Genomic DNA, 13,543 nt, shown 5'->3' on the forward strand with positions numbered 1-13,543 from the left:
GCGGGAGGCGGGCAGGAGGAGGAGAATGCGGGGGTGCGGGGTGAGGCACCCTGGCTGCGGGCAGGGGGAGGCGGCCTGGGAAGAGAGCTGGAGTGTCCTGGGGGTCGCTGAAGCAGGAGGTGGGCCGGTGTTGGCCTGGCGGTGTGGGCAGGGGCGGCAGCAGGCTGAAGAGCGGCTGTGAGGCGGTGTACCACCCTGAATGCGCCCGATCTCGTCTGATCTGGGAAGCTAAGCAGGGTCGGGCCTGGTTAGTACTTGGATGGGAGACCGCCTGGGAATACCGGGTGCTGTAGGCTTTTGCCCCCAGCCCGTGCCCGCTCCCTCCTTTTCCTGCCTGCCTGCCCGCCCCGCTCGCCCACCCAGCCCCAGCCCACACCCCCGACCAGCTCAGAACCCCGGCACACCACCAGTGCCCGGCCTGCTTGCCCTGCCACCTGCTACCCTGCCTACCTGCTCTGGCCTGCCCAGCTTCCCTTCCCACACGCCTCCCACGCCCCATGCAACCCAGGGGCCCGCCGCCACCGCCGCGTGCAGCGCTGCCCACCCCGAGGCCCCACACACACTAGCCAGCACCCCAGCCCGCCCTACCCTGCACAGCCACCTGCCACACACACACACACACACACACACACACACACACAGCCGCCCAGCCAACCTCTTCTGCCAAGCACGCACACACTCACGCACGCCACGCCACCATCTGCCCTCGGCCCGCAGCCTCCCTGGCCACCTGCCCACACCCACACCCACACCCGGAATCGGGCCCCTCCAGGGCACACAGCGCCCGCAGCCAGCCCCCAACAGCAACAACACCAGCACCACCTCGCCAGCCCAGGCTCGCCACTGCGCAGGGCCCGCCTGCACGCACACTCAGTGGTCCTGTGCCAGGCCTGGGGAGAAACTTGCCTGCACGCCACCTGCCAGAGGCAACCCGAGGGATCCCCTCACCCAACAACCCACCCACCCACCCGGCCGGCAACCCTCCGGTGGGCACCCTCCCCCGGCCCCCGAAGACACACCCCCACCGCAGACACACGCAGCAGTCCCGCCCTGGGTGTAGGGGATGCCCAGGCACCCCACTGTGGCGTGGGCAAACCTGCCCTGTGGACCGAAATCCCTCTTGTGCCTCGAAGCCTGTGGGTGGTGTAGGACTGAGTGCGTGCCTGCTGCCTGCGTGCTGACCTGTGCGTGCGTGTGTGCATCAGTCGGTGGGTGAGGGTGACCCCGTGCGCTGGAGTGTGCCGAGCGGCGCGGCCCGGCCACCCCGGCTCCCTCGCGACCCTCGGCTCCCGGTGCCCGGTCCCAGGTCCCGACCTGTGGTGGTGCCCAGCGTGGCTGATTGCTTGCTGCCTGGCTTGCTTGCTCGGCGGGAGTGAGGGTGGCTGTGGGGGAAGGGGTGGTGGTGGGAGAGGTGGTGGGATGGGGAGCGGGGAGCGTCCCCGGGGCCCCAGGTCTCCACGGGGCCCGCCCACCCGCCCTCCGGCCGGGGCTGGGTGTCTGTTACCCCGTGGGTGCGTGCGTGCGTGCGTGCGTGTGCCAGCTGCCGGGGCTCCCAGCGTCGTGCCCAGCCGTAGGAGGGCAGGGCGCAGCAGTGTGAGGCGCCCCCTCAAAGCCCGGCCACGAAGGCCATCCCTCCAGCCCTCTCCAGAGGAGGAGGAGGCAGCAGCGCCTCCCCAGCTGCGGGAGGCGGGCAGGAGGAGGAGAATGCGGGGGTGCGGGGTGAGGCACCCTGGCTGCGGGCAGGGGGAGGCGGCCTGGGAAGAGAGCTGGAGTGTCCTGGGGGTCGCTGAAGCAGGAGGTGGGCCGGTGTTGGCCTGGCGGTGTGGGCAGGGGCGGCAGCAGGCTGAAGAGCGGCTGTGAGGCGGTGTACCACCCTGAATGCGCCCGATCTTGTGTGATCTGGGAAGCTAAGCAGGGTCGGGCCTGGTTAGTACTTGGATGGGAGACCGCCTGGGAATACCGGGTGCTGTAGGCTTTTGCCCCCAGCCCGTGCCCGCTCCCTCCTTTTCCTGCCTGCCTGCCCGCCCCGCTCGCCCACCCAGCCCCAGCCCACACCCCCGACCAGCTCAGAACCCTGGCACACCACCAGTGCCCGGCCTGCTTGCCCTGCCACCTGCTACCCTGCCTACCTGCTCTGGCCTGCCCAGCTTCCCTTCCCACACGCCCCATGCAACCCAGGGGCCCGCCGTCGGGCCACTTAAATACTCTTGCCGCTGGCGTGATGAGGCATTTTGAGAAAAGATGTTCCACTAGGTAGCCTTCGAACGGGCGCTCTGGGACAATAGACACCATCCCCTTGTCTCTCGTGGTGCATTCTGAGACGTCTATATTCCCAGCACCGTTCTCCCCCCCCCCCCGCCCAGTCCCCTCCGCCGAGCACAATTGAGCACAGCTGAGCCCAGCCGAGTTCAACCGAGCAGGCATGCAGTGCTATGTTCGTGTTGCAGTGGAAGGAGATGGTCAGGCTTTTATTTTTATTGGAAAGGCAGATATACAGAGAGGAGAGAGGCAGAGAGGAAGATCTTCCGTCCGATGATTCACTCCCCAGGCGGCCGCCACGGCTGGAGCTGAGCCAATCCGAAGCCAGGAGCCTATTGTCATATAGTAAACAGTTTCATTGGGAGTCCACCTTTGTGTGGAAGTAGAGATGCATACTGCCTTGTGTCCTCACATCTGGATGTGATAGTTACTCAGTTACTCCACATCCCCTTAAATTAAAAGGAACAATACAAAATCAATAACAGGAAGAAAAATAGAAATTTACAATGCCATGAAGTTAAATAACATGCTACTAGATATGATAGTCTCCATTACACAGCTACTATACATCCCTTAAATGAAAAGCCACAAAACAAAATCAACAACGAAGAAAACAAATTAACACCATGAAGTTAAATAATGTGTTACTGAATGACTAATGTGTTGCTGAAGAAATGAAAAAATCGAGAACTTTCTTGAAGAAAATGATGCTACTGTCTGATCTATGAGTCAGTGAAGAACTTAATGAGAAAGGGTTTTTTTTTTTTTAGATTTATTTGTATTGCAAAGTCAGAGATATATATAGAAAGGAGGAGAGAAAGATCTTCCATCCAATGATTCACTCCCAAAGTGGCTGCAACAGTTGGACCTGAGCTGATCCAAAGTCAGGATCTTGCAGCCTCTTCTGGGTCTCCCACATGGGTGCAGGGTCCCAAGGCTTTGGGCCACCCTCCATGGCTTTCCTAGGCCACATGCATGGAGCTGGATGGGAAGTGGAGCTGCCGGGATTAGAACAAGCACCCGTATGGGATCCAGGTGCATTCAATGTGAGGACTTTATCTGCTAGGCCAAGGCGCTGGGCCCCAAGAAAGCATTTTGAAGAGATAGAACAACAACAACAAAATCAAAATCTGTGAGATACAGTTTCTGCTCATCTTTGTTGGTTCAAAATCTGGAATCTTTCTGACTCCAACTTTGTGCTTGTGTAGACTGGAACAGCAGTCCGTGGTGGCTCATTCCTTGGCCCTGCCACCCCTGTGGGGACCCAGATTCAGTGACAAGTTGACCCTAGCTCAGCCCCGGTTGTTTTACCCCTTTGAGGAGTAAATCAGTAGATGGAAGCTTTCCTCGGTTTGTATCACTCTGTTTTTGAAAAAAAAAAAAAAAGAACAAAATTTTAAATGTAAAGTGCTACCGTTTGAGTCTCCCAGGGGTCTGGTGGCTGGAGCGCTGGTGTTGGGAGTGCTGTGTGCCTTTAAAGAGTCTAGCCGGAAGTCCTGGAGCCTCGAGCCCTTGCCTCCCCCCACCTCCCGGGCCCCGGGCAGGTCTGCCCAGCGGTCCCCCGGCTGTGCCTCCTGTTGGCCTGCACTCCTGCCGGGGCGATGCCATCCACCAGAAGCCGAACCCATAAAGGAGACCGCCCCACCTTGGACTTGAACCTGCAAACCGTAAGCTGTATGTAACTTTACTTCATTACTGCGCTTGCTTCTGTTGTATTGTGGCTGTGAGAAGGTGACAAATGCACCAATTGTTGATTTTTCAATGAAAGGAATAGGGATTCAAGCTTACCCAGGCTAAGCTGCCTCTAATATTTCCCCAGTTGAAACTTATTTCCTTGCACGCGGACATTTTTATGTAAATAGTCAAGAGAAATCAGACTTCCTAGAGACCCAAAATTAAAACTTGCCCTTTCATTTCTTTTTATTAAGTTCTAGGAAATACAAACCAATTTATAGCAACGGGAGACAGTGTGGCGAGTGTCTAGGTGTGTGGCAGACAGAGTGTTCGTTCTAAAGGCAAGGCTTTGTGGAGCCAAAGGATTAGGTGTGTACCTCCAGTGTCCTGCTTTGATGTGTGTGCATACACTTGTATATATGTATAGGATTGTGTGGAAGCTTGCCGGATTGTACTTTGAATATGTGCAGTTTGCTGTGTGATAACTCACTAATGCTGTTGAGACGTCATTAGGTTGATAATTATTAATTGCAAATCTAAAAAAGTTGATCTTTACCATGAGCGGATGGGAAAATAGACACTCCCAAAGCCAATGCTAGCATGAGGGTGGTGCCCATTATCTGCTCTAAGATCCACCTGTGTCAGAGTCCCCTGGGCGCCTGTTGGGGCGTGCCTCCTCACCTCCTAAGTCAAGTCAGGTGTGGCGTGCCTGCCTGTGGGCAGGCTGCTCAGCCGTTCCGTGTTGCTGGCTCCTGCAGAGCGGGGCTGCCTGTGGGCCAGCTGCACAGCTGTTTTGTTCCGAGTGAAGCTGGCTCCTGCAGAGCGGGGCTGCCTGTTGGGGCATGCCTCCTCACCCTCTAAGTCGAGTCAGGTGGTCGGAGTGTGTTGCGAGGGGCACGTGCCTGTGGACAGGCTGCACAGCTGTCCTGCGTGAAGCTGGCTCCTGCAGAGCGGGGCTGAGTTTTGGCCATTTTAGCGCTCTCCTTTTGGCTGTGATATATATTATTTGCTGTTACTAATTTCTAGATGTTCTATAGTTGTAATTATGATTTCTTGGGAGTTTCTTGGTAGGTTGTTTCGCTAAAAAAGATTGTTTTCCGTTGGTTGTTTTATTTTACTTAATTTCAGATTGTTTCCATTTTTTATTTGTTCTTCGCTGCTTACATTTTTATTTCAGTGTGATGAAAAATACTGTGGTCTCTAGAACATTGAATTTTTAAAAATATGTTGAGGTTTCCTTTGACTTAATATGCTCTGATATCAAATTTTGTGATTGTCAATTGTAACCAAACATTAGCCTCGGTTGAAAACGGAAATGCCACACGCACCTGTCCTCGGGACGGACGTGATTCCAACGTGAAGGGTGCTGGGGACTGGTGGCTGAGCTGGCGGCCCGCGGGCTGGTGGGGTCTGACCAGAGACATCTCACGCACCTGCAGCTGCTCTTAGCCAGGCAGTGTGGACAGCAGCCTCGGGTTGTTGGTGGGGACTCAGTGAAACCCCGTGAGGGCCCTCAGGTGACAGGACGTGTCACACAAGTTGTGTGTGTGCCTGCTCTTGCAGCTTGCCCTGCCGGCCCACACCGGCCCAGGTCCAGGGGGGCAGGCTGCCACTTGCTCTGTACTGCTGCTTGGGGTTACTCTGACTTTAAATAACAAGGACAAACCCATGTTTCCCTAATTACCAAATTCAAGCGACTCTAGAGAAGCGCCTTCTGAAAGCTGCGTGGATTTCTTGCTCCGTTGCTCTAGCCTGTGTCCGTGGTGCCAGGCTTTCCTGTGGTTGTAAGGTGTGGGGGCCACCGTGGCGGGTGTGGAGCCTCTGCCTCACCCTCTGGGCTGGCCGCAGCGGCTGTTCCACTTCGCAGGGAGACACTGCTCTGCAGTGGAGGCCTCGTGCTAACCCTGGACGGCAGTGGGGGGTCTGTTAACTTAGCAAATCATGTTTCGTTTTGGTGCCTTTTTGTTGATAAAACTTCTTAGTCCTTACATTTAGAGATACCTTTCCTAGATGCAGAAAAATTTTACCTTTTATTTGGTGTTTGTTTGTTTGTTTCATCAATTCTTTTTTAGAAATATCAGTTAATAAACCTGGCTTTGTTATCTTCCATAGCTAATATTGTGGGGGGTGAGAGTGGGACAGGGGAACAAAAACAGCAACAAAAATAGTTAATAGTGCTCACTCAGTAGGTTTTATTCCCTTTCCCATCGCATGTAGCCTCTGCCTCCTTTTTACTTCATTTCGTCTTTCCGAACCACAGTATACATTTTTCTGCGATGTACCAAAACCTCTATCTGCTTTTTAAATGTGATTTTCATTTCTGTAATCTCTTTTTGAGCTTGAATTGTTCTCATTTTGTTTTTAAAACCTCATCTCCTTTAGTCATCTTAAATATGCTTTGAAAAAAATTTGGGGGCCCGGCGTGGGGCCTGGTGGCTGAAGTCCTTGCCTTGAACTCACCGGGATCCCATATGGGCACCGGTTCTAATCCCAGCAGCCCTGCTTCCCATCCAGCTCCCTGCCTGTGGCCCGGGAAAGCAGTCGAGGACAGCCCAGAGCATTGGGGCCCTGCACCCACGTGGGAGACCTGGAGGAAGCTCCTGGCTCCTGGCTTTGGATCGGCACAGCACTGGCTGTTGTACTCACTTGGGGAGTAAATCATTGGATGGAAAATCTTCTTCTCTATCTCTCTTCCTCTCTGTATATCTGACTTCATGATTAAAATAAATCTTTAAAAATTTTTTTTTTAATTTTTCATTGGAAAGTCAGATTTACAGAGAGGAGAGACAGAAAGAAAGAGCGTCCATCAGCTGACCATGCCCTAGGTGGCTGCAAGGCTGGAGCTGAGCCGATGTGAAGCCAGGAGCTTCTGGGTCTCCCATGTGGGTACAGATTCCCAGGCTTTGGGCCAACCTCAGCTGGTTTCCCAGACCACAAGCAGGAAGCTGGATGGGAAGTGGGGCTGCCGGGATTAGAATCAGTGCCCACATGGGATCCTGGCACATGCAAGGTGAGGACTTTAGCGTGCAGATTAGGTTGGCGTAGGTGCTCAGGACTCAGCTTTCCTCACCCGGAACGCCTCCGAAGGAGGGCCTGGCTGGCCCCAAGTCCACTCTTCTGGTCAACTTGCAAGCTTTCCCATCACAGTGGAAAACAAAAACAAAAATCCTCTAAGTGAACCTATTGAGGGCATTCCACCTCTCCGAAATATTACTTTGAAAACAAAAATAGGGGCCTGGCGCGGTGGCACAAGTGGTTAGGTCCTCGCCTTGCACGCCTGGGATCCCATATGGGCGCCGGTTCTATGCCAGCAGCCCCACTTCCCTTCCAGCTCCCTGCCTGTGGCCCGGGAAAGCAGTCGAGGACGGCCCAAAACTTTGGGACCCTGCACCCATGTGGGAGACCCGGAAGAGGCTCCTGGCTTCGGATTGGCATAGTATTGGCCGTTGCACTCACTTGGGGAGTGAATCATCGGAAGGAAGATCTTCCTCTCTGTCTCTCCTCTCTGTATATCCTCCTTTCCAATAAAAATAATAATAATAATAAAAAATATTCAACTACCCAAATCAATATCCTGAGGTTTACGGAACTAATAAATTTTGCAATAAAAATGAAAAGATGTGAATCAAATTTTTTTATTCATCGTGTCTCATTTTGCAGAGAAGATCACTTCCTAAACGGAGTTGGGACATCAGGAAAGCAGCATTTCAGGACGTTGGCCAATCCAGCAGCTCACCAGCTACCATCATTCCTTCGAAGCGTTATTCTTCCTAGAGATACGGCTGCATTTTCTGATTCGAAAATGAAGACACGTCCCTAGGACTCAAGTCGATGCCTCACATAGATATAATCAGCAAGTTATGTGGCGAATGAGTCTTCTAATATAAACAGTGATTTGGGGTCCCCGCGACGGAAGCGCTTGTACTATTCTCGTGTAATTTTCCCGGCAACCTTAAGAAGCAGGGCCGGTTTTGCCTCATTTTGTGCTCGAGGGAAAGGGGTGGAAGTGTTAAGTGTTGAATGAAAGGAGGTATTATTATGACTGCCCTTGGTTGCTAAGCAACAATCTGCCGTTCATATAAAAGACAAAAGCGAACTGATTACCTGCCTTCCCTCGTGAGGCGGGATCCATTTTTCTGAAGCCTTTAGCATTCATTTCCATGGTTTCACCTGGATGAAACGTGGTGGGCGGTAAACACAGCACAGGATTCTAGGGTTGGAAGTGCGGGAGAGGAAGGCATAGAAGCTCAGACTGCTCACCAGTCCCAGCCCAGGGCTTGCGTTTCTGTAATTCTCACCAGCACTGAATACACGCGCTTCAGAGTCTTGATGCTCACACATCTTGCTCTCTCTCCTCTAATTTGCTGTCCAGAAAGAGCCGACTCAGGTTCAGTAGCGAGGAAAGGAGTAGCTATGGGGAATGTGCATCAGATTCGGGCTGGTTTTGAATACGCAAGTAGAAACAGTTTGGCAAGGCGTTCTTAAGAATCCTGTGCTCCTGGTGGCAGTCTATGCATAAAGATTGCAAAGAAGTTCACAGGTTTGTAAGGAAAATAGAGCCAGAAATCAGCCCACCCAGTTCAGACTGCTAAGCCCCGCGCACACCTATGTGCAGGCTGTTAGACGGAGACCTCAGAGGGCATGACTTTGTCCCTGCAGCCTGGGGACGGCAGCGAGAGCCGGCAGCTAGCCAACAACGCTTCATGTCTTGGTGCCTTGGGTGTGCGAAGGCCTGGGCTCTGGGACGCCTGGTTCTTGTGCAGGGGACTTGTTTCTCTCTGCGGTTTCCCCATGACTGCAGGACAGGGTGCAGGGAGGAGTGGGCTCGTCATGCCGATTGCAATGGCACTGTGTTTCCAACATGTGCAGGACTATCCGGAGGTGATGCAGCGAAGCCACTTATGAGATGTGTGGGGAGAGCCAGTCACTCCCCCCCTCAAGTCCTTTCCCTCGTGCACAAAATGAGGCAAAACTGGCCCCGTTTCTCAAGGTTGCTGGGAAAATCACACAAGTAGTTCCGTCTTAGGGACCGCAAACCACTCAATTTATAATAGAAGACTTCAGCGACATTTCAGATGGATCTTGGTTATTTTTATGTATTCTTCTGCTACAAATGAATTATGAGTTAATAGTGCCATCTTAAGGATTATGCGGCCCCATGATCTTGTCAATTTGTCATCTTTTTCACGTCTAGCAGCGCGGGACCTATTGACCTCTTGCTGGACATTGCGTCCTGCTCGGTCCCTCTGAGCTGCGTGCCCGACGTGCGCGTTCGCACCAGGAGCCAATCCCACGCACCCAAGTCCTGGTTTGCATTTCATCTCTCAACAATGACCACCTGTTTGGTGTTCCACCGCCTCTCACACAACTGCCTAACACAGCTGTATGCAGCGAACATAGTCATATGTGGACGAGTAACTTTTTAAAAGTAACTACTAGGAAAAAGGTAGAAGAAATATCAGATGGTTAACTTTATTTTTTGAGTCACACAGAGAGGGGAGGCCTACAATGCTGGCTCACTCAAGTGCCTGAAAGCAGGGGCTCAGGGGTGCAATGCCACGGGCGGCGTGGGTCAGGCGGTGCGGCTGCTCAGCCAGGCCCAGGCGAGCACCTGCCGCGCAGTGTACCCTAGGAAGGTACAGCAGTGGCTGTTGTCTCTGCTTTGGGATCCTTCCATTTTCAAACTTCTTAAACACGGTCATGAAAATGCAAAATGCACTCCGTTAACGAAACTGCTGGCCACCGATGAGAGCTTGTGGCACGGAGACACTGAAGCCAGCGAGGCACACGCCAGCCGAATCCCGCGTGTGCCATCACGCTGGCACACGGAGGGGCTCCTTTATAAAGGACGGCTCGTTCGCCAGCCCGGCAGTTACTTTATTTTTTAAATTACGCGGCGAGAGGCCGAGGCGAGGAGGCCGCGCAGTCGCCGCCCCGTCTGGGCCTAGCGCCAAGCCCTGACTGACACAGACATGGAGTCCCGCGGCAGGCCAGCTTCTCCCTGAGCCGGGCACGGGGGCCACGCGGGAGCGAGGCCCGGGAGCGCCTCCGCGGCCTTCTAGAACCAAGTCCACAGCCCTGCCCTGACGAGGTCGCCCTCAGCACTTCTGGACGCTGCAGAACGTTCTCCGCTCTCGGCCCGTGGCTCCCGCCCTCAGCCCCGCCCCCAGCCCGAGGCTCCCGCCCTCAGCCCCGCCCCCAGCCCGTGGCTCCCGCCCTCAGCCCCGCCCCCAGCCCGTGCCCCCGCCCTCAGCCCCGCCCCCAGCCCGTGGCTCCCGCCCCCAGCCCGTGGCTCCCACCCTCAGCCCCGCCCCCAGCCCGTGGCTCCCGCCCTCAGCCCCGCCCCCAGCCCGTGGCTCCCGCCCTCAACCCCGCTTTTAGCCCGCGGCCGCCGGGTCGGGGCCGGCCTTGCACAGGTGCTGTTCGTTCGGGCCTCCAGCGGCGTCGCGTGTCGGGTCGTTCGCGCGGGAGCCTGGCACGTGCGCCGTGGCTCACTGTGAACGGAAGGCGCGGGAAGGAACGGGAGCCGGGATGGCGAGCTGCAGCAGCAAGGCGCCCTCCCCGGGCGCGGCGGCCTCCGAGAGCGCTCTGCCCAGGGAGCGGGCGTCCGAGGTGCTGAGCCAGAGAAGGGCCGCCGCTACTCAGGCGCCTCTGCCACCGGCGGCCGGGCGTTTCGTGGAAGGCTCCATCGTCCGCATCTCCATGGAGAACTTCCAGTGAGTGGCCGGGCGGCCCGGGGCGCGGGCGGGCCGTGCGTGGGGCCGCAGCGGGCAGGGCCCGCAGTGGGGACGTTTCCCTGGACCTGTCCAAGGCCAGCTGCCCCTGCAGGCCCGCGAGCTGACGTTTGGGGATGGGGAGTGCTGGCGTGCGGCCCCTGCTGGCCTGCCCCGCAGCCCCGGGCTGTGCAGGAGCTGAGGCGGGTATGCGGTGCACGCAGCTCCGTGCGGACCAGCTCGAGGGAGTTGTGCGTGGGGACGCAGTGGGAGTCAGGAGGGGCCTGTAGCCTTGGCTCTCGGGAGGCGCTGGGCGCATCTCGTCCCTCCTCGGACAGAGCTTTGGGAAGCAGGGGTAGAAGTCTTTTTTTTTTTTATTATTAATAAAATTTATTTTGACATTCTTTACATACTTAGAGTAAGAAGGTTCAAGGGCTACAGGAAAGTGGATAATACTAGTACGTTTTCCATATTGTTACCTTCATGTTTAAAAGGGGGGTATTAAGGGAGAAGGCCCACCCAATTTCCCACCCTCCCAAGTCCCGGGTGTAGGGCATGCTCTGAGGTTCTTGCTCAGGTGGTTTTGATATTGCAACAGTTATGAATCGCTGTCAATCTTGCCACTCCAAGCACTATGAGGTCTTTGAAAAATCCACTGATTGACATAGTCCATCATAGCTGAGATGGTTGGTTGACCCGTTCTGTCTTCTCTCTTTTCTTCGTTAAGGTTCTGAGTCCAGCATTTAGATTAGGAAGATCTCCAAAGAAACTTCTTGTATGTGCTAACAAGTACAGGGCCTGGCACCGTCCATCGCTCCAATCAGCTGGTGGTTGTAATTGCTGGGTTGGTTCTGTTTTCACTCCCGACTTCCACTGGAACCAATGGGTGTTGCAGTCCAGCCTGGTTCTGCCCAGCACATACTTGGCCCTCACCTAAACCAGTGGGAGCTGCAGCCTAGTTGGAGCGACCCACAATAACCCCCACCAGGACCGCCCCTACCCTGGTTTGCCAGTAAGTGTAGCAGTAATCCAGTCTGTCCCACACCCCATCCCACCCCAGCCGCTGTTTAGTTTTATGTCCTCCCGTGGAAGTGGTAACCCAAGAGGGATGAGCCCACTATTACCCTCCCAGGCCTCTCCCACTCCCAGATTCCAATTGATGCTGCCCAAACAAACCTCGCCCACTTTAATTCTGTTTGTACCAGTAGGAATAATCCGCCGAGCCTGGCTTTTCCCTAATCTAGTCCACATGAGGCGCACAGGTGTGGTAGCTCTGCCTAGTCTGGTCTGCCCCCATCCCAGCCCATGCTCTCCTGCGGAAGTAGCTATCCTGCAAAGGAACCCTCCCTTATTCACCTGCTGGCTCTGCCTACTTCCTTTCTTGTTCTCAGGCTGGTTGGACCCTGCGGTCCCCTCCGGTACAGGCAACCTCACCTCGGCATTCCATATTGTGCACTAGTCTTTGTTGCGACCGAACCTGGGTCGACCCACACTGGTGCTTGGATTTGCCAGTGGATGACATGGACAGATTCAGCCTGGTCTTGCCCCCACGTCTGCCAAGTGTATGCCAGTGGGTAGCTTTCCATGGCCTTTTCTGGGCTGTTTCCTGTCATGTTTTTTGTGCTGACCTGCCAGGTCTGTGTCCTGCCAGAGGAGTTGCCCAGGCTCCTCCATCAGAACCTCTCCCAATGCCAGGTTACACGCTTACCAGTGGGTCCATGAGCCAACCCTACTCAGTCCACCTCCTGTCATAGCAGGAACTGTGGCTTTTCCTGACTGGCCTTCCACCCAATCTGGTTCTTGCTGTTGGATGTTCCAGCCCAGCCATGGTTTGTCCATACCTACGTATGGCTCACACATGGCTCAGTAGGGGTTTGTGACCTTGCCTAGTCTATCACACATCTGCCCTGGTCCTCCAGAACACCAGGGGGAGTCGGGGTCCAGCCTGGTTCGGTGCATCCAATCCCAGTCCACACTTGTGCCAAGGGAGACTGCAACTGTATCCAGATCAGAACGCAGCCCCCCCCTCCAGGCCACGCGCCTCTTTGTGGGAACCTCAGCCCAGCTAAGGTTGTCCCCTTTGCTCCCCAACCGGGTCTGTTCCCAGCCATAGCTCACTCGCATGCCAGTGGTTGCTCTGACTCAGCTTGGCACAGCTCCTCACCTGTCCCAACCTCTGCCTTAGACACTGTGGCTTCGTGTCCCTGGCTCCCGCAGACCAGTAGGTACAAGAGCCTAGCTTGGCATGACCTTTGTTCCCTCCTGGTTTCTAGTTTTACTTGTGGGCTAAGGTTTGCTCATTCGTACCAGATCTACTCTGTTCCCTACCAGTTGACACATTAGCCAGCCGTTAGAGCTACTTTTGCAGGACAAGCCCCAAGCCCAGGCTTCTGCATGGATTGGTATTTGGTGCCCAGCATTATTAGTGATTACAAATTTTACAAAGGAAGAGTTACTGCCTGTTTCAGGTCCGAGAATCACAATGGGTTCAACCTGGAGCTAATTAAGCAGCGACTCAAAGAACCAAATCCCCAGAGCTACCCAGCGGGGCAACCAGCAGGCGAAGCCTGGCACCAATGGCGCACTGGCCGCCCAGACACGGCTCACCATGTGCCCATGGCAGCCATCCGGGATCCAGGCATGAGACGCCCCGTCCTGAGAGCCACCAGCTGCCGGGAGGCTGCTGGAGGTTTAAATTCCCAGGCCCAAGGTCGTGCCCCTCCCAAATCCCCTTCACTGCCCAATGAGGGCGGCGGGTGGGTGCCGGACCTGCCCAGTCCCAGAGGCCTCCCCCCTCGGGTCTACTCACCCCAAAGGAAGCAGCCTCTGGAACCCAGCAGGCCGGACACGGCTCACCATGTGCCCATGGCGGCCGTCCGGAATCCAGGCATGAGACG

General features: G+C 55.4%; 2 pseudogenes; both read left to right on the forward strand.

Annotated features, from left to right (window-relative positions):
- Positions 1–181: 181 nt before the first annotated feature.
- On the forward strand, positions 182–296 carry LOC121155747 (annotated as a pseudogene).
- A 1,564-nt stretch (positions 297–1,860) lies between these two features.
- Positions 1,861–1,975, forward strand: LOC121155743 (annotated as a pseudogene).
- Positions 1,976–13,543: the final 11,568 nt, after the last annotated feature.

Source organism: Ochotona curzoniae, unplaced genomic scaffold (assembly GCF_017591425.1).
Source record: "Ochotona curzoniae isolate NIBS_2020 unplaced genomic scaffold, NIBS_Ocur_1.0 contig_3053, whole genome shotgun sequence".
NCBI classification, from domain to species: Eukaryota; Metazoa; Chordata; class Mammalia; order Lagomorpha; family Ochotonidae; genus Ochotona; species Ochotona curzoniae.